Consider the following 23655-nt stretch of genomic DNA (forward strand, 5'->3'; position numbering starts at 1 on the left):
TAAAACGGTAGAGATGGGTGCTTGGGTGGCCAGTCATTTGGGCGTCCAACTTCAGTGCAGGTCATGATCTCATGGTTTGTGGGTCCAAGTCCCACATCAGGCTCTGAATGTCAGATTGGGATTCTCTCTCTCTCTGCCCCTCCCCCACTCATACACACTCCCTCTCTGTCCCTCAAAATAAATAAACTTAAAATAATAAAATAAAATAAAATGTTATAGAGATATTCGTTTCAAGATGATGTATTAAATCATCTAATAGTGCATAAGACAATGGTACTTAGTAAATGTCATTTGCTCATTCACTTAAAATCAGAAAATAGAATTTAGGGGGCACCTAGGTAGCTCGGTTGGTTAAGCATCCAACTCTTGGTTTCATCTCAATTCATGATCTCATAGCTCATGAGTTCAAGCCCTGTGTGGGGCTTTGCACTGTCAGTGCAGAGCCTGCTTGGGATTCTCTCTCTCCCTCTCTCTCTGCTCCTTCATTGCTCCACATGCCCCCCCCCCAAAATAATAAATAAACTTAAATATATATATATATATATATATATATATATATATATATTAAAAAAAGAAAATTCAGAAGAAAACTAGGTTGTACCTCCTATTCTGCAACTAGCTAGCTGTTAATTCTGTCTCTCAATTTCCTCAGCCAAAAATTAAGTGATGATACCTTGTATAGCCCTAACATTCGGTTATTGCAAAGAAGGAAAAGCAACGGCAATGCTACAATGTAGTTTGTCAAAAGAAACTTTTGATTTCTGAAAAGCTACTGCCCCAGCCACTCAGCCTCACCAATTCTCGAGTCACGTGGGGTCATATGAAGAAACTTGGTGTTAACCTCTCTGTGTACCCACCAGCTTCCGAGTGTGGGAATGGCGAGCAGCTGGTGAGCAGCCGGAACTTGTTTTACGTATCACGGACCTGCAAGGTGTTCTCACTCCTCAGAGGAAAACACTTAAGTTTGGAGAAATTAACTTGTTTCCCCAAGCCCTGGTAGATACCGGGACTTCTGAAATCTCAATTGCTTAAGTATATTGTCTCAAAGTTTAATTCACATTTCAGAAAAATCTAATGAATCTGTTAAGTGGTTAGAATGATTCTTAATTTTGTTTCACAGAGAAAGAGGATTTTAGAGTTCAAAAGTTCATTATGTAATGTGTCTATCCAGTCTCATTTTATAGATGTTGACATTGATTGACTGGCTTAGAGTGGTTGCTAATAAATATTTGTTGACTGCATTAATGCAGTCATATTGAATAACACGGCACAAGGAGTTCAAATTTTGCCACTAATTATCTATGTGATTTCTGATTTCAATTTCTCTAGTTATAATTAGTTCAGATTTACTGGCTTCAAATACTCTTCTCAAATGTCTATGATTTTCTGAATCTAAGTGATTGCCTGAGGTCCTGGACCCAACAGTAGATAGAGCCGATACTGGAATCTGCTGTTGAAATGAGTTTCTTTTAAACCAGTTATCGTTTATACCAGCTGCATTTTTAAATTACAGAATATATGCTTAAGATATATGTTTTATTGTATTGGCTACTATTGATTTATCAAATCAATTTCAATAGCAAGAGTCTGCAATGTCATCTTTAAATACCGCATATAGTACTCCAACTGACACATAATACCTAATAAAAGCCTGCATTGACCTACTCTTACTATGTGCCAGGCAATACTCTAAGAACTGCACATGAACTCATTGAATCCACGTGGTAACCCTGCGAGATATGTTCTATTAGTGTCTCCATTATACAGCAAGAGACCTTAGGTATGTGCCCACATGCATGTATAAACACATACACACACACACACACACACACACACACACACACACACTTAACCTGCCCTAAGTTATCTAAGTTATAGGACTAGTAAGTGGCAAACTGAGAATTTCTGTCATCATTGTGGATTTAGTTGTTTGTGTTAGAATCAGGGTAAAGATAATATCTGCTCTCCTTAGCAAGAAAGAAAATACAGCTCATATTAGAAGAGTTTTTGAAATACAGGATTTGACATACATGAAACAGCTAAAAAACTAAAACTTACATATGTCAGACTGAAGCAGCAAAGTCTCTGAATGCAGGTTTTCCATCAGTAATAGCAACTGAGGATTTCCAGTATTTCTGCTGCACTTGTAATTGCAAATAGACGTGGGGAGGTAACAAGTCTAGATTAACACAAAACTCTATTTTTTTCTCCTTCCCATCCCCAAAATAGAGAAAACATCTTTCAAGAATGAGAAGACATGAAGCTGCTAGGCGTAATGAAATCAAATGCATTCAGAAATCAACTGTAATGCATTGTTTTAACCATCCACGAAACTAGTGATTCTTTCCTCAATCGCACCTGACATTCTTTTCAAAATATCACCAAATGCTGACATGCCATCATTTGACAGAGATTGCTTGTCAAAACCGAAATATATTCTTAGAGTGCCTTTCACTAATAACAGTCCTCACAGCTGTGAGAACAAGGAAAAATCTCCCACCCCCACTTTCTCCTTTATTATCCGTCCTTTTGGGAAATGTCAACTTGCAGAAATCTTTAATATGTAAAGGATGACTCTATCAAAGCATCAACACCCCTGAATTCATAAAATGACTCTGCCCACTGAAATATCAGTAAGTTAAGGATAAGGTGTGGAGTTCACGGTGCTAGTACAAGTCTGTTTATATTTTCAAAAGACCACTAGCTAGACTCTCTTCAATTTGTAATATTTTTGTTCACAGAGGGCTTCACAAACTCCACTTTGAAACAAGCCATTAAATCATATGGGGATTATTGCATAAATAATGAATGAACAGAGAAAAATGGGGTCATTTAATTTTCTTTTAAAAGCAATGGACTCTGGATTAATCTTAGCAAGTTCTTTGGGGAGTAAAATTCATTACTTTGTCATATAATGTTCAGAGACTTTCTATTTATGATTTTGTAAATTTTATAACCTATAGTGCAGTTTTATAACCTGTATCTATGTAAGTGTGCATTCATACTTTAGGTGTAATTAAATAATTTAACATAGTCAACAACACATATTTTAAGAACATGGACTTTTAAAGACAAAATTTTACCAAATAAATGTATTATAAGACAATCACCTTATGTTACATTTAACTATAAGAGGCTTTACGTATCTCTGAAAAATACTTTAAGAGTTTTGTAATGTGATGTCAGTGCAATTAGCCGGAAACTTATGTCTGAATGTGACAAACACAAATATCCGTACACACAAGAGTTCAAATCAACACTATTTATTATATTGAACTAGGAAATAAGCCAGTCAATTAAATAACAATGGTTTCCATACAACAAAAGGAAACATAGCCACTAAAATGATGCTATAGATCTATATTTATTGAATAATCAATTTTATGACATATTACAGAATATTTAGATCAAATTTATGCATTTATTTGTTATGTGAATATATAGATTTCCAGTTACAGACTTATATTCATGATCTTACCACTTTTTACTTCCTGTATTAGAGTTCAACCAGAGAAGCAGAACTCCTAGAAGGTATACATGTATATATACCCATACACACACACACACACATATACACATATATACATATATAGACACACATGTTGTGTGTGTCTGTATGTGTACACATGTGCATGTGGAATGAAATAGAGATGCCAAGGAAGTCAGGAAGTAGCTTCCATGATTGCGGACTGGACAAACAGGTCCGAAATCTGTAGTGCAGGCTGTCTGGAAAGGAAGATGATAAGCAAGCTGGAATTCATGTGCATAACCAAAGCTTCTGCCCACAAGAGAATTTTTTCTCCATCTACAAGGAAAATTCAGCCCTACTTTTAATACTTTCCAACTGATTATGTCAAGCCTATCCAGATTATCCAGGATAACCTCCTGACTTAGAGTCAACTGATAGGAACTTTAATTATATCTACAAAATCCTTTCACAGTAGCACCTAGACTACTGATCAATTGAATAATTGAGGACCATAAATAACCAAATTGACATCTTAAAATAGCCATCACACCTTTGAAACAACTATTATCTCTTGCTTGGATCACTATAATAACCTCTTCTCTGGGCGACTTGTTTCTGCTGTTGCCCTCATTGACTCTGATCTTGACAGAGTAGCCATAGTAATCATGTAATAAAGGGCAGATTATTACATTGCCCTGCACAAACTCTCCAATACCTTTCCGTTTTGCTTAGAGTGAAACTGAAGCTCTTCACTATGACATACAATTGTTGTGACTTCCTATTCCTTCTCTGACCGTGTTCCTTAGGTCTAACTACCCCATGCCTACCCATGCCCATTCACTCTGTCACAGTCACACTGGCTCCACGCTATTTTGTGGAAACAGCACAATGCCTACAATGCTCTTTCCCCATGTGAACAGGAATTGGATGATTTCTTAATAGGCTCATCAGTAGACCTGGTATAGCAGAGGAAATAATTGGTCAAAATAGGGCAATATAAATTACTCAAATTTAAGTACACAAAGAAAGAAAAGTGTGGGGGAAAAACAGAATGGAGCTTCAAGAATGTGGAAAATAAATTATCTAGCCAAGGGATAAGAGAAAACAAAGTAGAAGAAACATCCAACAAGATAATGCCAACTAATTTTCCAAATACATCACATTGCCAAAAAAAAAAAATTTCCAAGAAAAAAAAAAGAAGATAAACAGGAAAAACTTGAAGTCAGCAAGATAATAGAGACACATTACATGGGAAGAAACAAAGGTGAAAATTAGAGTAAATTCCTTATCTGAAAATACACAACTCTGATGATAATTGAGAAATCTTTAAAGTATTGAAAAAAAACTGAATTCATAGTCCTATGTCCTATAAAAATGTCTTTCCAAAAACTCATGTCTAAATGAGAAAGTCTACATGCAAACAAAACTAAAATAATTCAAGAAAATATTTCTTTGTTAGTATTGGCAGGGAAGCATTTGTTAAATTGCACTACTCAAAAAATGCCTAATAGGGGCGCCTGGGTGGCGCAGTCGGTTAAGCGTCCGACTTCAGCCAGGTCACGATCTCGCGGTCTGTGAGTTCGAGCCCCGCATCAGGCTCTGGGCTGATGGCTCAGGGCCTGGAGCCTGTTTCCGATTCTGTGTCTCCCTCTCTCTCTGCCCCTCCCCTGTTCATTCTCTGTCTCTCTCTGTCCCAAAAATAAATAAACGTTGAAAAAAAAATTAAAAAAAAATGCCTAATAAACATTGCTCAATCTCTCTTATTTCCTCCTTATGTCGGGTGGAAGAAATTGGAGAGGAAATATTTAGGAGCTCGACTTAGCCAAGAATCTAGGTCACTTCATATTGTTGTAAAGCAAGGAAACAGGTCACCACATGCTTCACTAAGCATGCAATATATGTAAATCTGTCTTTCATTAGCCACTGTGATGGAGGAAACAGAGTGTTTTGGTAGCTTTTTCTTTGAAGACAATCCAGAAAATAATTGTCGTTTCAAAAAATTACATAATAGTGGGTGAAATATTTTAACTAGGTCCTTCTTTAGTAATTTATACAATTGTGAATAGAATTCTTATTTCAAGCTTATATTATAATAACAAATATTGCCATGCCATTTTAAAATAAATCTAAAGAAAAATTATCCACACTTAATTCTTTTTCATATAATTCTTTTTTTAATTCTCATTTTTTTTATCTGTCTAAAAACAACAAATGTCTTCAATTCATGGGAGTATTGCAGAAGCGCTCTCTGTTTCTCAGTGGAGAGCAGAGGTTCACAACAGAATGTGGTAATTCTTTCATTAAAGTATAAGCTATGCCTCTTCTTTTTCCATTAAAAGATGGTTTTGGCATGAAATGGAACAGGATTTGGCTGTATTGAAGTAAGGGAAAAGAAGCAACAGGTAAAAAAAATATACCAGGATTGATCATCGTATGTATATACATAAGGAAATGACAAAACTCTGGAATAGGTAAAAAGAAAGGCAAACATAAAAGCATTTTTTCTTATTGTAGTTGTTTTAAAAGATAACTGACTGAATAAAGCAAATATAGTAGCAATGTTTTCCAGGTTTATAGCATAAGAAAAAGAAAATTTATGGGGCTCAGTCAGTTAAACGCCCGACTTCGGCTCAGGTCATGATCTCAGGGCTGGTGAGTTCAAGTCCCGCGTCAGGCTTTGTGCTGACAGCTCAGACCCTGGAGCCTGCTTCAGATTCTATGTCTCCCTCTCTCTTCACCCTTCCCCTGCTTTCACTCTGTCTCTGTCTTTGTGTCACTCAAAAATAAATAAACATTAATTTTTTAAAGAAAATTTATGAAAGTGATAGCAAAAAAAAAGATTATAAGAAAGATTTGGAAGTGTATTGTAAAAATACTACCCTGTACAAAAGTCACGTATTATTATTTGAAGACTGTGATTAAGTAAAAATGTATATTTTAAGCCCTAAAGCAACCATAAAACTAGCACTAAAATAAATTAAAAATAATACTAAATATGAATAAATACTAAAAATAATACTAAAATGAATAATACTAAAGTAAGATGCCAATAGTTGACATAAAATAGAACTAAAGTACTGAACTAATAGAAATCATATAACAAGAAAGGAACAAAGAATAAATGAAATGGAGTAAAGAAGTAGAAAGATTGTAAATTTTGATCTAAACATATCAATAATTGTAATAAATGTAAATGGTCTAAACACACAAGTTGAAAACTGTCAGATGTTCGGGTGGATTCAAAATCAGGACATGATTATATACTGTCTATAGATATTCTAACTATAAAGACACAGATAGGTTGAAATAAAAATAATAGAAAAAGATATGTGATATAATCACTATACAAAAGAATGCTGGAGTAATTATATAAATATTATACCAATCACACTGCACATGAAATATTATCAGAGCTAAAAGAGTCATTATACAATGATAAAAAAGACTATCATAATTTTATTCTCTTATGTTAATACGTACTGTTAGCATTAATAGCCAAAGTTGGAAACTTAGTAATAAGCAAAAGAAAACAATATCCTTGTATCCAATTTTTAAAAGAAAAATGTAAATAGATATGGCATTTCATGTAATATAAATAATTTTAAGGTAGACTTCAATTTTTCTTTTTCACAAAAAGAACTGTCACCTTGTGAGAAGAAAAAGAAGTTGGCAATTATCTGACAAGTAAAAATAAGATTCTAGATTTTAATTTTCAAATTTATGTATAGTTTTGTTGTTGTTGAGTTTCTTAAATCTATCAATGGTGTTTGATTTTATGTGTCAACTTGAGGGGTCCATTGGGTGCTCAGTTATTTGGTCATACATTATTCTGGACGTTTCCATGAGAGTGTTTTTAGATAATATAAACTGAGTAAAGCAGACTGCTCTGCATAATGTGACTGGGCCTCATCCAATCTGCTGAGGCCTAAAGAGAACAAAATGTTGACACTCTCCTAGGAGAAAATTCTCCCACCTGATGACCTTTGAATTGAGACATTGCCTCTCCCTGGTTCTCCAGCAGCTTTCAGCCTTTGGACTCAAACTGGGACATTGGTTCTGCAGATTTTGGATCTGCCAGCCTCTATAATTTTGTGAGTTAATTCCTTAGAATGAATTAATGAATGAACGAATCAATCAATCAATCAATCAATCCTACTGGTTCTGTTTCTTTGGAGAAACGAATACACCATCCCACACACCCTCTTTTTTTATCTTACGGAGTACAGTTCCTATATTTTCATGTAATGCATATTAGAGTACCACTAGGGTTTCCAGTTCTCAGGTTGAAAATTTATTATACGAGAGAAATTTAAAATTGATTAGGGACTTATTAAAATACTAGCATGAAAATGATGATTACATAGCCTGCTGTAGAAGTCAGGGCTTAGGCAGTGAAATGAATAATTTAGGTAAAAATTCATGTCACACTCAGTAATATAGGAGTCAATCAACTTTTGTTCTTGCAGTCTCTATTTCTATTTTTATCCCTGTAATCTTGCAAGTTGTTTTTTTTTCTTCTGCTATTTTAATGAATGCTGGCATAAAGATTCCATTTTAATACAAGTTTAATAAGGAATCTACTTTATTTAATGGCCAGTAAGATAGCATCATCCCGTAGCTACAAAGTATACTTCCAAACTGTGATGGTTCTAAGTTATGTAAATTTGTTAATGAAATATTAACATGAAACTGCTGCTAACTTGTGTCACTTGGACTTTACATGGTCTCTTAACTTGTCTCAGCATATTCTGCTCCAACTGACCTTTCACAATATGAGCAAAGTGCACTTTCCCAAAGGCTAGTGTAGTCCTGTCAACCCTCTGACAAAGGCATCTTCCTGTTTTCAGTATCCTCCCGCAGTTCCTCACACAAGCTTCCAAATTGCCTTGCTCAAATTGCCTTGTTTCCTCAGCTTCCTTTTCCTGCTCTCACTCTAGCTGCAGTTCTTTGTTTTTTCTCGTGAGAATGTTCAACTTCTCAAGCTCCTCAGTTTTCTACCTTCTATCCCTCCCACTTCCTTTCCCCAGATGAATCAACCTGCAGACCTTTCCTCAATTTTCCTTTCCCAGCTGTCAGCTTTCTCACCACCCTGAGTCACACCCCCAGAGCGTGACATACCTCATCGAGCACGGTTTTAACTTATTTGGTTCCTCCCTCTCCCTCCCTCTGTCTCTCTCTGTCTCTGTCTCTCTCTCTCTCTCTCTCTCACTGAATTGTAAACTTTTTGAAGACATCAACATGCTCTGTTGTTATATTTTATCTTATTTTGTTTTTGACTTCCCAGCACCCACACAATATTTGGCCTATACCAAAGGCTCAATAAACATGGGTTGAGGTAGTAAATAAATAGGCCACACGGTGTACAATCTATTCAAATAATTGGCTTAGTTTGTCTTAGTATCGACAATTCTAGAGAGAAGAAGCATATATAGTAAAGGTCTGATGAGGGATAAAGCAAAAACAAAAACTTCAACTCTCTTTTTAAGTACTCAACTGAAATCTTTGTTTTAACTTCTATTTGAAAAGATGCAGCATTTACATTTTAAACAGATTTTTCTCGTTACTGTGTAATTTGAGTAATTTTTATGATAAGTAAACTTTTTTCTTATCAGACTTAGTCTCATAATTTTCCCTTGCCCCGTCCTTTTTTTTTTCTCATTTTACTTACTTACAAATATAATCAAAGAAATCTAAAGAAAAGTGATGAGTACAAGGAAAAGTGTGCACTTAATAGGCAGTGAGAAAGAGCCTAATATTGAAAAGAATCATAGATATTGGCAGGATGTAAAAATTAAAGTTTTTCACTAGAAAACCTTTTTCCATAACCCATTGATAGTTATACCACAGGCATGAAAAAGATAGCTCTGGGAACAATATTTTTCGAAGTCAAGTTTGGGGTGGCTTTCTGATTGTGGCTGAGTGTGTCAAATGAGAAGGTTTTTATTTTGCAGTATGGTCAAAAGAACTTACTTGAATATAAGTTATAAGTTACATGAGCATGCTTCAAATGGATAAATAGGGTAATTTTACAGATCTATTTCCTTACTCTCTTCCATTTGCTGTCAATTAAAATTAAATTGTTTAGAAGATGGCGGCTTAGGAGGACGCTGGGCTCACCGCACGTCCTGCTGATCACTTAGATTCCATCTACACCTGCCTAAATAACCCAGAAAACCGCCAGAGGATTAGCAGAACAGAGTCGCTGGAGCCAAACGCAGACGAGAGGCCCACGGAAGAGGGTAGGAAGGGCGGCGAGGCGGTGCGCGCTCCACGGACTGGGGGGAGGGAGCCGGGGCGGAGGGGCGGCTCGCCGGCCAAGCAGAGCCCCCGAGTCGGGCTTGCAAAAGCGGAGGGGCCGGGCGGACTGTGTTCCCACAGCAAGCGCGACTTAGCGTCTGGGATGTCAGAAATTAACAGCTCTGCTCGGAAAGCGGGAAGGCTGGAGGACAAAGGGAGGGAGAGCTGCTGAGCCCCCTGACAACAGAGCTCAGTTTGGTGGGGAACAAAGGCGCTCGCCAGCGCCATTTCCCCCGCCCATCCCCCAGCCGAAATCCCAAAGGGAACCGGTTCCTGCCAGGGAACTTGCTCGCTCCTCGCAAACACCCAACTCTGCGCTTCTGCGGAGCCAAACCTCCGGCAGCGGATCTGACTCCCTCCCGCTGCCACAGGGCCCCTCCTGAAGTGGATCACCTAAGGAGAAGCGATCTAAGCCTGCCCCTCCTGCCCCCGAGCACCTTGCCTACCCACCCCAGCTAATAAGCCAGATCCCCAGCATCACAAGCCTGGCAGGGTGCAAGTAGCCCAGACGAGCCACACCACCCCACAGTGAATCCCGCCCCTAGGAGAGGGGAAGAGAAGGCACACACCAGTCTGACTGTGGCCCCAGCGGTGGGCTGGGGGCAGACATCAGGTCTGACTGCGGCCCCGCCCACCAACTCCAGGTATACACCACAGCACAGGGGAAGTGCCCTGCAGGTCCTCACCACCCCAGGGACTATCCAAAATGACCAAGCGGAAGAACTCCCCTCAGAAGAATCTCCAGGAAATAACAACAGCTAATGAGCTGATCAAAAAGGATTTAAATAATATAACAGAAAGTGAATTTAGAATAATAGTCATAAAATTAATCGCTGGGCTTGAAAACAGTATACAGGACAGCAGAGAATCTCTTGCTACAGAGATCAAGGGACTAAGGAACAGTCACGAGGAGCTGAAAAACGCTTTAAACGAAATGCATAACAAAATGGAAACCACCACAGCTCGGCTTGAAGAGGCAGAGGAGAGAATAGGTGAACTAGAAGATAAAGTTATGGAAAAAGAGGAAGCTGAGAAAAAGAGAGATAAAAAAATCCAGGAGTATGAGGGGAAAATTAGAGAATTAAGTGATACACTAAAAAGAAATAATATACGCATAATTGGTATCCCAGAGGAGGAAGAGAGAGGGAAAGGTGCTGAAGGGGTACTTGAAGAAATCATAGCTGAGAACTTCCCTGAACTGGGGAAGGAAAAAGGCATTGAAATCCAAGAGGCACAGAGAACTCCCTTCAGACGTAACTTGAATCGATCTTCTGCACGACATATCATAGTGAAACTGGCAAAATACAAGGATAAAGAGAAAATTCTGAAAGCAGCAAGGGGTAAACGTGCCCTCACATATAAAGGGAGACCTATAAGACTCGTGACTGATCTCTCTTTTGAAACTTGGCAGGCCAGAAAAAATTGGCAAGAGATTTTCAGGGTGCTAGACAGAAAAAATATGCAGCCAAGAATCCTTTATCCAGCAAGTCTGTCATTTAGAATAGAAGGAGAGATAAAGGTCTTCCCAAACAAACAAAAACTGAAGGAATTTGTCACCACTAAACCAGCCCTACAAGAGATCCTAAGGGGGACCCTGTGAGACAAAGTCCCAGAGACATCACTATAAGCATAAAACATACAGACATCACAATGACTCTAAACCCGTATCTTTCTATAATAACACTGAATGTAAATGGATTAAATGCGCCAACCAAAAGACATAGGGTATCAGAATGGATAAAAAAACAAGACCCATCTATTTGCTGTCTACAAGAGACTCATTTTAGACCTGAGGACACCTTTAGATTGAGAGTGAGGGGATGGAGAACTATTTATCATGCGACTGGAAGCCAAAAGAAAGCTGGAGTAGCCATACTTATATCAGACAAACTAGACTTTAAATTAAAGGCTGTAACAAGAGATGAAGAAGGACATTATATAATAGTTACAGGGTCTATCCATCAGGAAGAGCTAACAATTATCAATGTCTATGCACCGAATACCGGAGCCCCCAAATATATAAAACAATTACTCATAAACATAAGCAACCTTATTGATAAGAATGTGGTAATTGCAGGGGACTTTAATACACCACTTACAGAAAGGGATAGATCAACTAGACACACGGTCAATAAAGAAACAAGGGCCCTGAATGAGACATTGGATGAGATGGACTTGACAGATATATTTAGAACTCTGCATCCCAAAGCAACAGAATATACTTTCTTCTCGAGTGCACATGGAACATTCTCCAAGATAGATCATATACTGGGTCACAAAACAGCCCTTCATAAGTTTACAAGAATTGAAATTATACCATGCTTACTTTCAGACCACAATGCCATGAAGCTTGAAATCAACCACAGGAAAAAGTCTGGAAAACCTCCAAAAGCATGGAGGTTAAAGAACACCCTACTAACGAATGAGTGGGTCAACCAGGCAATTAGAGAAGAAATTAAAAAATATATGGAAACAAACAAAAATGAAAATACAACAATCCAAACGCTTTGGGACGCAGCAAAGGCAGTCCTGAGAGGAAAATACATTGCAATCCAGGCCTATCTCAAGAAACAAGAAAAATCCCAAATACAAAATCTAACAGCACACCTAAAGGAACTAGAAGCAGAACAGCAAAGGCAGCCTAAGCCCAGCAGAAGAAGAGAAATAATAAAGATCAGAGCAGAAATAAACAATATAGAAACTAAAAAAACTGTAGAGCAGATCAACGAAACCAAGAGTTGGTTTTTTGAAAAAATAAACAAAATTGACAAACCTCTAGCCAGGCTTCTCAAAAAGAAAAGGGAGATGACCCAAATAGATAAAATCATGAATGAAAATGGAATTATTACAACCAATCCCTCAGAGATACAAACAATTATCAGGGAATACTATGAAAACTTATATGCCAACAAATTGGACAACCTGGAAGAAATGGACGAATTCCTGAACACCCACACGCTTCCAAAACTCAATCAGGAGGAAATAGAAAGCTTGAACAGACCCATAACCAGCGAAGAAATTGAATCGGTTATCAAAAATCTCCCAACAAATAAGAGTCCAGGACCAGATGGCTTCCCAGGGGAGTTCTACCAGACGTTTAAAGCAGAGATAATACCTATCCTTCTCAAGCTATTCCAAGAAATAGAAAGGGAAGGAAAACTCCCAGACTCATTCTATGAAGCCAGTATTACTTTGATTCCTAAACCAGACAGAGACCCAGTAAAAAAAGAGAACTACAGGCCAATATCCCTGATGAATATGGATGCAAAAATTCTCAATAAGATACTAGCAAATTGAATTCAACGGCATATAAAAAGAATTATTCACCATGATCAAGTGGGATTCATTCCTGGGATGCAGGGCTGGTTCAACATTTGCAAATCAATCAACGTGATACATCACATTAACAAAAAAAAAGAGAAGAACCATATGATCCTGTCAATCGATGCAGAAAAGGCCTTCGACAAAATCCAGCACCCTTTCTTAATAAAAACCCTTGAGAAAGTCGGGATAGAAGGAACATACTTAAAGATCATAAAAGCCATTTATGAAAAGCCCACAGCCAACATCATCCTCAACGGGGAAAAACTGAGAGCTTTTTCCCTGAGATCAGGAACACGACAGGGGTGCCCACTCTCACCGCTGCTGTTTAACATAGTGCTGGAAGTTCTAGCATCAGCAATCAGACACCAAAAGGAAATCAAAGGCATCAAAATTGGCAAAGATGAAGTCAAGCTTTCGCTTTTTGCAGATGACATGATATTATACATGGAAAATCCGATAGACTCCAGCAAAAGTCTGCTAGAACTGATACAGGAATTCAGCAAAGTTGCAGGCTACAAAATCAATGTACAGAAATCAGTTGCATTCTTATACACTAACAATGAAGCAACAGAAAGACAAATAAAGAAACTGATCCCATTCACAATTGCACCAAGAAGCATAAAATACCTAGGAATAAATCTAACCAAAGATGTAAAGGATCTGTATGCTGAAAACTATAGAAAGCTTATGAAGGAAATTGAAGAAGATTTAAAGAAATGGAAAGACATTCCCTGCTCATGGATTGGAAAAATAAATATTGTCAAAATGTCAATACTACCCAAAGCTATCTACACATTCAATGCAATCCCAATCAAAATTGCACCAGCATTCTTCTCGAAACTAGAACAAGCAATCCTAAAATTCATATGGAACCACAAAAGGCCCCGAATAGCCAAAGGAATTTTGAAGAAGAAGACCAAAGCAGGAGGCATCACAATCCCAGACTTTAGCCTCTACTACAAAGCTGTCATCATCAAGACAGCATGGTATTGGCACCAAAACAGACACATAGACCAATGGAATAGAATAGAAACCCCAGAACTAGACCCACAAACGTATGGCCAACTCATCTTTGACAAAGCAGGAAAGAACATCCAATGGAAAAAAGACAGCCTCTTTAACAAATGGTGCTGGGAGAACTGGACAGCAACATGCAGAAGGTTGAAACTAGACCACTTTCTCACACCATTCACAAAAATAAACTCCAAATGGATAAAGGACCTAAATGTGAGACAGGAAACCATCAAAACCTTAGAGGAGAAAGCAGGAAAAGACCTCTCTGACCTCAGCCGTAGCAATCTCTTACTCGACACATCCCCAAAGGCAAGGGAATTAAAAGCAAAAGTGAATTACTGGGACCTTATGAAGATAAAAAGCTTCTGCACAGCAAAGGAAACAACCAACAAAACTAAAAGGCAACCAACGGAATGGGAAAAGATATTTGCAAATGACATATCGGACAAAGGGCTAGTATCCAAAATCTATAAAGAGCTCACCAAACTCCACACCCGAAAAACAAATAACCCAGTGAAGAAATGGGCAGAAAACATGAATAGACACTTCTCTAAAGAAGACATCCGGATGGCCAACAGACACATGAAAAGATGTTCAGCGTCGCTCCTTATCAGGGAAATACAAATCAAAACCACACTCAGGTATCACCTCACGCCAGTCAGAGTGGCCAAAATGAACACATCAGGAGACTATAGATGCTGGAGAGGATGTGGAGAAACGGGAACCCTCTTGCACTGTTGGTGGGAATGCAAATTGGTGCAGCCGCTCTGGAAAGCAGTGTGGAGGTTCCTCAGAAAATTAAAAATAGACCTACCCTATGACCCAGCAATAGCACTGCTAGGAATTTATCCAAGGGATACAGGAGCACTGATGCATAGGGCCACTTGTACCCCAATGTTCATAGCAGCACTCTCAACAATAGCCAAATTATGGAAAGAGCCTAAATGTCCATCAACTGATGAATGGATAAAGAAATTGTGGTTTATATACACAATGGAATATTACATGGCAATGAGAAAAAATGAAATATGGCCTTTTGTAGCAACGTGGATGGAACTGGAGAGTGTGATGCTAAGTGAAATAAGCCATACAGAGAAAGACAGATACCATATGGTCTCACTCTTATGTGGATCCTGAGAAACTTAACAGGAACCCATGGGGGAGGGGAAGGAAAAAAAAAAAAAAGAGGTTAGAAAGGGAGAGAGCCAAAGCATAAGAGACTGTTAAAAACTGAGAACAAACTGAGGGTTGATGGGGGGTGGGAGGGAGGAGAGGGTGGGTGATGGGTATTGAGGAGGGCACCTTTTGGGATGAGCACTGGGTGTTGTATGGAAACCAATTTGTCAATAAATTTCAGGAAAAAAAAAAATAAATAAAATTAAATTGTTTAATAACTCATGGATATTCACTAGTTACTTCATGTAAAACAGGTGATTTTAAAGATCAACGAGAAAAGTAAAGACATAAATATATTGTAGCAGTCAGAATGTGGGGAAACCAAATTGGAGTTTTCTAATGGAGAATTCTTATAGATACGCCTTATCTACGTATCTATGAGATACGTTGCTGAAACACATCTGTATCTTTGTGCAGATGAAACTGCTTCATTGATTGACTCCCATTCATTTGCAATTTGGTCTGTTTCACGCGCAAATTCATGATCGCTTTCCTTAGGTTCAAAGTGGTATAGGCCTCTTCTGTATCACAGAAGCTTCCTCCTTCTCCACCTTCACATTAATATTGTACAGCTTTGTCTTAATTTTGTCTTTTTGTTTTGTTTTGTTTTGTTTTGTTTTGTTTTGTTTTGTTTTGTTTTGTTTTGTTTTGTTTTGTTTTGGTTCAGCCATGGTAAGTGGTGGAAGCTTCTCAGCTGCACAACAGTGGTGACCACTGGGAAGAGGTAGGCTTGGGAGTTCAGGTAAATTGCTATTTGTAGGACCTGCTCACTTAGATGGACCTTACTGGTTCTCAGAATTGACTGTGCATTTTAACTTCACAAGGACTTTAAAAAATCCAAATATCAGGGCTCTATCACTATAGACTCCTATTTATTTTGCTTACAGTGTGATCTTGAGACCAGGACCTAAAACTATCCCCATTTACTGCATATTAATACCACTCCCTAGAATCTCTTTCTCTCCCAATTCCCTCAACAAAAGGTGCCCTTAATTTGGATGTTTTTGAGCCAGAAATAAAGAAGGATATGCTATTTAGTTATTGAAGCCAATATCACATTATTAATGTGGTTCTAAACAGTTATAACTTTTGATAATGGAATATTGGAATTTGTGACATGAATCATCTTTAATTAGGAAATATTATCAGTAATGGGAAATGTTTCTAACGCTATTATAAAAATGTAGGACTGAGAATTCACTGCATGGGGAACCAGCAATAAGACAATGTCTTGATTAATAAATGGCAAACCATCTAGAGGATTCATTCAGTAAGTACTGGGCCTAACATATAAACAACGGTAAATATTTTATGGGGAAATGCGCAGATTATTTTACTCACCAATAGCTACCCTTCATGTTAATTATTTATGAGGGTTGTTTTACCTACCTTTATTTGTCTGGTTTATGCCTGTGCATTTTTGTAAATTTCTTTTACACAGGAGAAGACAAAGGCATTAGAATTTCATAGTTCATTCCAAAAGGAAATGCTAAATTTGCACTTATATAGGACCAAAGGGTTTAATCGGTTAAAGAATGAATGTTGTAAAATATGCTGAAAAATTAATATAATTGAAAAATGGAAGTATTTCTTATAATAGAATGCCCTTGACTATGAATGCCTGCACATAAGATTAGGAAGATTGGCCTGGATAGATCTGTCAGTTTACAGAAATAGATATGATGTAAAATAAATAAATAAATAAAGTTTTAATCCATATAGGGAAAACTTATGGATTTTTCCAATTATAAAGGTAAAAATAACCTGAGAATAAAATTTAATACCTGATTACTCTATTCTCTATTGAGTGAAAAGGTAGCCATTCATAATTTTCAGTACAATCTTACATTTTGACAAAACTGAGAGAAGATATGTAAGCAATGTTGCTTTATATTTTAGTAGATTTAGACATGCTATAAATATTCTTGTTGCTTCTGTCTCCTCATGGCAAGTTCATTTGTCTTTACACATTATTTACCCCCAGATCTTTCACAGACCTTCTAAACAGATTCTTTCCCCCATCTATTTGGTTCTTTGTTAACTAAATTGAAAATAATTGTAGAAATTGAATATGTCCTAAAACAACAGTCCTTCACCAATTTATCAGAAGCTACATTGAGTGCGCTCTTTAATTTTTTAATTAAAATATATTAACTTTTAATGGAAAGAAGTTTTGAGAGGTAGCCAGAAGTGAACTGAAGCTTGGAAATAAAATTTCATAGCTGGCTCAGGCAAATCCCTAAGAGTTCCCGATTTTCATTTTCTCATCTGTGAACAAAGGATAAGTCTACCTATATTGCAGGGTGATGAAAAGGAGTGTAATAATGTAAGTGAAGAATGTTGTGGCGCCTGTTATGCGCTAGATCATCCACAAACATGTATATTACTATTATTCAGTACTACTACTTCTGTGCTATTATTTATTACAATTATTTTACTCTAATTTAATATCTCATTTATTTTTACAACATCATATGAACTAGGCCCCAAGCCACCTGCCTGAAGAATCCAGCATCACTGTGTCCTTCCAAATGCTATATTATCAGTTGGAGAAGTTGCTACTCTTGGAGTGCACTATCTGAGAATTGTCTTGAGAGGTCACTATATCATCACCCTGGGTATTCCTTTCTCTCCTTTCCTGTGTGGATTCACCTACTTTCTGTATCCAATTCTCCTCTCTTCCTGTTTTACACCCCTGTTTGGTCAAACACATCTTTCCTGAGAAAGGAGTGATATACTTTTTTAAAAGTATATCTTTTAAAAACTTTTTTTGGTCATTTTAAAAACTTTTATTACAGAAATTTAAAACATGTACAAAAGGAAAGAATATCATGTAACGAAACCCCGTATATCTATCACCCAAATTTGATAATTCTCAACGTGTGATCAAACACCACCATGGTTTATAAATCAAATAGGCTATTCACCTCTAATACTTAAGCATATATCTCTAATCTAATCTTTTTACATACTATCATAATAACATACATTATATAATGCTTTAGCAGCCATTGATAATTATAGTGTGGAAGAGGTAATATTTGAGACTAAACTGTCCATTTTAAGAACATAATTACTGGATAGTTTTTCTGATATAAAATTCTAGGAAACGAATCCTTTCCCATCCTATTATTAAAGGCCTTCATTAATTTCTTTTGTTAATTTCTGGCTTCCATCATGGCTATTGAGAAGTCAAACTCTATTCACATTCTGTATCATTTTTGTGGCCCTGATTTTTAATCTGTGGGATATTTTAGGATCTTATTGTTATCCACGGTATGCTGGAGTAGCACAACTGTGTGCATTGGTGGGTGCTTTTACTTACTGTCTTATGCCTGCCACAGATGGCCTCATGTTCAGGATTCATTTTCATCCTCTTGGATATTTTTAAAATGACTTTTAGACTTTCTTTCTGACTTACTGATTATTACTTTTTACGTTTGTTTAATGTTTATTTATTTTTGAGAGAAAGAGTGAGACAAAGCATGAGTGGGGGAGGATTAGAGAGAGAGGGAGACACAGAATCTGAAGCAAGCCCCAGGCTCTGTCTGAGCTGTCAGCACAGAGCCCGAAGCGGGGCTCGAACTCACAGACCTTGAGATCATGACCTGAGGCGACGTCGGAAGCCCAACCGACTGAGCCATTCAGGCACCCCTCTGACTTATTGATTATTTAGGAGAGTGTGTGATTATTTAGAAGTTTAATGTCTTGTATTTTAGCCAGAAAAAGTCAGTCCTGGCTTATACGTGTAGGCTCTGGTTCCAAGGACAATTTTATTTTCAGAGCCCTTTCAGTGTTAGTCTGGTCTGCTTTATGTACCTGGTCACCAGAACACCATGTTGGATTTCTGTTGATGTCACCCATGGGGTAGAGTGCACTTACCCGGTGCCTGGTGTGGCTGGGTGGAGATACCAGGCCCACAGAGTGGTGAGTGCTTTTGTGCCTCTTCCCCAAAATCCAAATGGAGAGGATCCTGCTTTGGTGTCCCCATGGAGTAGAGTCTTTCCTTGAGCCACGAGTGCAGTTAGGTAGAGTATGGGAGACTCATAGATCAAAGAACAGTACTTCCCCAGGTTTGTTCTCTAGCCACGCAGTTCTAATGGCCTTTCCTCCAGAGAGCGAGTTGCCTTCCTGGGACACTGGGAGAAGAGTTGAGAAGCTGCTAGAAAGCCGAGTTGGGGGCAGGGAAGGGATCACCCCACCCTGTTTGCACGTGGGCCATCCATCTAGGTAAAGTAGGTCTCTGCAGGAACTGGTTGGAAGGTGGGGATGGCTTCCCCAGCCCTGTCTTTCCTGATGTCCCTATTGTGAGTGGTACCAGCTTCACCTGCAGTTATTTGGTGAGAGATGGAGTGCTCATATATTTTTTTTCTTTTATTTCAGTTTTGCCCTGTTGTATTTTGTTTCCTGTTTGTGAGCTTCCTTAACTTTGTCTTCCAACTCTCCTATTAGAATTTTAAAATTCTATTTTATCTTTAATTTTGGAAAACTCTTGTTCTTTAAAACTTCTTGGCATACCTGAGTCACTCAGTCAGTTAAGCATCTGGCTCTTGACTTTGGCTCAGGTCATGATTTCATGGTTAGTGAGTTCAAACCCTACATCAGGCTCCACATTGATAGTGCAGAGCCTACTTGGCTCCCTCTCTCTCTTCCCCTCCCCCACTCATGCTATCTTTCTCAAAATAAATCATTAAACATTTTTTAAAAACCTTCAAACTTCTTTGAAACAACCATTATTTTATTGTTTTGTGGCAATAAAACCTTTTTTTATCTTTAAGGTGTTAAGATTTATTTGACAATTTCTTCTTTCCTCTCAGCACTGAGACTTTTTTATTTCCATTTTGCTGCTTGCTTATTTTGTTTTTAGTTTTTCATACTTCAGGCTTTCCTCTAATGTCTGGGGACCTTGGTTCACTATTGACATTTGCTACTGAGGAGCTAAAATGACAATAAGATGTTCTGTGCATCCTCTAGCTTATTGCTAATGGATTTCTGTGAAAGGAATTGGACCTTTTTTTCTCTTTTTTAACCGAATAGCATGAAAGATAAAATCCAAATGGTGCTAATTAGCATGATTGTCAAGATTTCTAAGATACATTTGGTCTCATCATACTGAAGGGAATATACTTGGGGAAAAGTACAAGGGTGATTGGTGGACATCGTTTGTGTTCTGGAAAGACAGTGCCTTGCAACCATACGATGTAGCATTCATTCAAGAGATTTAGCAGGTATATTCATCCAGATCAGATGGTCTCTTCCGACCTGTTAAAATGATGGAAGTCAAAGAGAGATGAATATGCTTCTCAGAGTCCTGAGATAAAACTCACTCAGATGTTATTATTGGCATCTGTGCACCATTTTTTGAGGCATTCGGAAGAAGATGGTAGCTCTCTGCCGTGTAGGCTAAAGGGCTTTCTTTAATATCCTCTCATCAATAAAACTTTTGACTTACGTGAAGCCAAGATTTGTTCTTTTTATTAACCTTTCACTCTCTATTTGTTATTTATATACACATTAATCTACATTTGTAGAGCTACTCGGTTCTTCTACAAAGAATTTCTGGTCTCCTTCTGAGAATCTAAACTCCTGTTTGCTATTGTTCAGGGAGCCAAGGGTGAGAGGGGCTGGGGAAAATTCATTTTTTTAGTGTGCAAACTTTGGTACCTATTCCTGCCCTGAATCAATCCTGATGTCTCCTCGTTCAGAATATCCCTCACTCAGTTACTAGGGAACAACCTCTTGTTTTTGCTGAGTTGGCAGAAGGTTAAATAGTCTGCTAACTAGGAGGGATCTGGGCACCCTAATACTCCTTATACAGACTTTCACCCAGTCTTACTATTGAACAACCTGGAGAGATACGTGTGTCTCCAGATCCTAAGACTTATTTAGATTCCATGGCACAAATCACCTTGGCTTTTAAAAAATTTTCTCCAAGCTGCTAAATCTGCTATCATCAGATAGCTACTTTTCAGTTTCCCAATTTTTGTTGATACATCTTGCTTGATGAGGTTATTCTTCTATTTTCATCAATTTGAGGACTATGACTTTTAAATTATTTGACTGTCATTTTATAAGTATTTCATGAGGAATGGAGATAAATGTATGTGTTAAGTCTGTAATATTTAAATGAAATCATATATTCATTTTCTATATGAATTTGGATATCACTTCAGGAAATATAACCTGTCCTTTCTAAGGCTTACTATTATATTAATATTATATATTTATACATAAATAGATGGACATGCTCCAAATGACTCCAACAGAAATTTCAAAATTTACTAATACATGGTAAGGAGAATGGAGTAATGTTGAGATTTATTTATTAGATCTTTTTCGAGAAAAATTTTATCAAAGTAATCAACGTGAAAATTCAACATTATGATGTCATCCAAACAACTGAGTCCTTCAGATTCCTGCTCTGTTCGACAGAATACACAGATTACTTTTCATCTTTATCTAATAGAAAAATATTTACTCCAATACCAATAAAAATAACAAAAAGACCTACTTTAATAATATTTAAAGTGAAACCGATTGTAGTCTAAGATGTTTACTGACCTACAAAGTTAAAAAAAAAGTTTTCTAAAAATATGGGTAGTATGAATGTTCATAACTGATGTTTTTTTTAGTTTTGTTTTATTTTTCATAAGATTTGTTGATTCCCACTGTCAACCTAGCTGTTCTGGTAAGTATTAAGGGAGCATGTAAGTTGAGATAGGCAGATACTGTTCATTTTAATTCAGGTAGTGTTAAATGGATAGAACTATAATAAATAACTGAGTTCTCATCCTTATGGACATTTTGTGAATCCATCAATTACAGTCACATGATTCAGATGAGAAGCCTTAAGCCTGCAACTACATATACACATGTTTGTAGGACCTGAGTAGTTATTTCATGCAGAATGCAGGATAACCACCAAAAAAAGTTAGCTCGTTTTAGTTACCTAAAGTTAGTTAGGATGGCAAAATTAGATCATCTGTAATAAAATACTTCACTAACACCATACTTTATCAATAATTGAAGTAAAATGAAATCATTTGCAACTATGTTCCAAGTCTTTTATCTAAGAGAATCAGGAGTAACTTTTAGTTTCAGATGTACTCTGTATTTTGCAAGCAAGTGTTTTTGAATTTAATTTATAGTTTGGACTCTACCCACGTACCAAAAAAAATGATTTATGGATTATTCAGTACTTTTTGATTCCAGGTGAGAAAAGCACACACTGAATAATATATGTAATAAAGGGAAATGGATCAGCTCAGATAGCTAAATAGTAGAAAGCCCAAAGAGGATTGAAAATAGATTTGAATGTTGCAGAAATCATTCTCACTCTCTCCTTCTTTTTATTGGCCTTCTCTATTCCCCTCCACAACTAGGTATGTTTTCTCTATGTGAGGGAGGGTATAGTTTAGGCAGATTACAAAATTGCATCCTCCTAGCCTTGGAACAACGAGTTTTAAAGCTCTGACCTTCAGTTTGAGCTCAAAGGTACTGGGAATGAACTTTCATGGGGCCAGGGGTCATGGGTACTCTTATGAGCTGAATTGTGTCGCCTTCAAATACATGTTTTGAATCGTAACCCCTGATACCTTAGAATGTGACTGCATTTGGAGTTAGTGCCTTTAAAGAAGTGATTAAGTGAAAATGAAGCCATTAGTTTGGGCCCTAATCTACCATGACTGATATCCTTTTAGAAGAGGAAATTTGGACACACAGGGAGACAGCATAGAGGAAAAGACCATGTGAGGACACAGGGAGAAGATGGCTCCCTGCAAGCCCAGGAGGCCTCAGCTAAAACCAAATCTGTCAACACCTTGATCTTGAACTTCCAGTCTCTGAAACTGTGAGAAAATAAATTTCTGTGGCTTAAGCCACCCAGCGTGTGATACTTTGTTACAGCAGCCCTAGCAAACTAAGAAAAGTGCCATGATTGGTTGTGATCCCTGACAACCCCTGTGGCCATGGGAGCAACATGCCGTAACTGTAAGTTCCGACTGGAGAGGCGTGGGTACTGTGGTGGTAAGAATGAACAGCTCTACAAATAAAAAAGGGGAGGTGGGCACATTGCCAGAAAGAGAAAGTAAGCCTCAGGAGACAAAACAATGGTGTCAGCAAATCATCTAATAATATTAAACCATATATGGTATTATATTTTTATATTTGAATTATAAAATAAATGAGTAAAATCATGAAAAATAAAGTGAAGGAAAACATTAAAATGAACAACCTTGTACTCACCACCAAGATAAAGAAGTCAAATGTTACCAATATTTTGAAGCTCACTGTGTGACCCCAACCCTTCCTTCAAAAAGTAGTCATTTATCTTGAATATTTTGCCTTTTATTCTCTTTCTTTTTGTCATAGTTTTA

This window comes from Prionailurus viverrinus, chromosome F1 (assembly GCF_022837055.1).
Source record: "Prionailurus viverrinus isolate Anna chromosome F1, UM_Priviv_1.0, whole genome shotgun sequence".
Taxonomy (NCBI): Eukaryota; Metazoa; Chordata; class Mammalia; order Carnivora; family Felidae; genus Prionailurus; species Prionailurus viverrinus.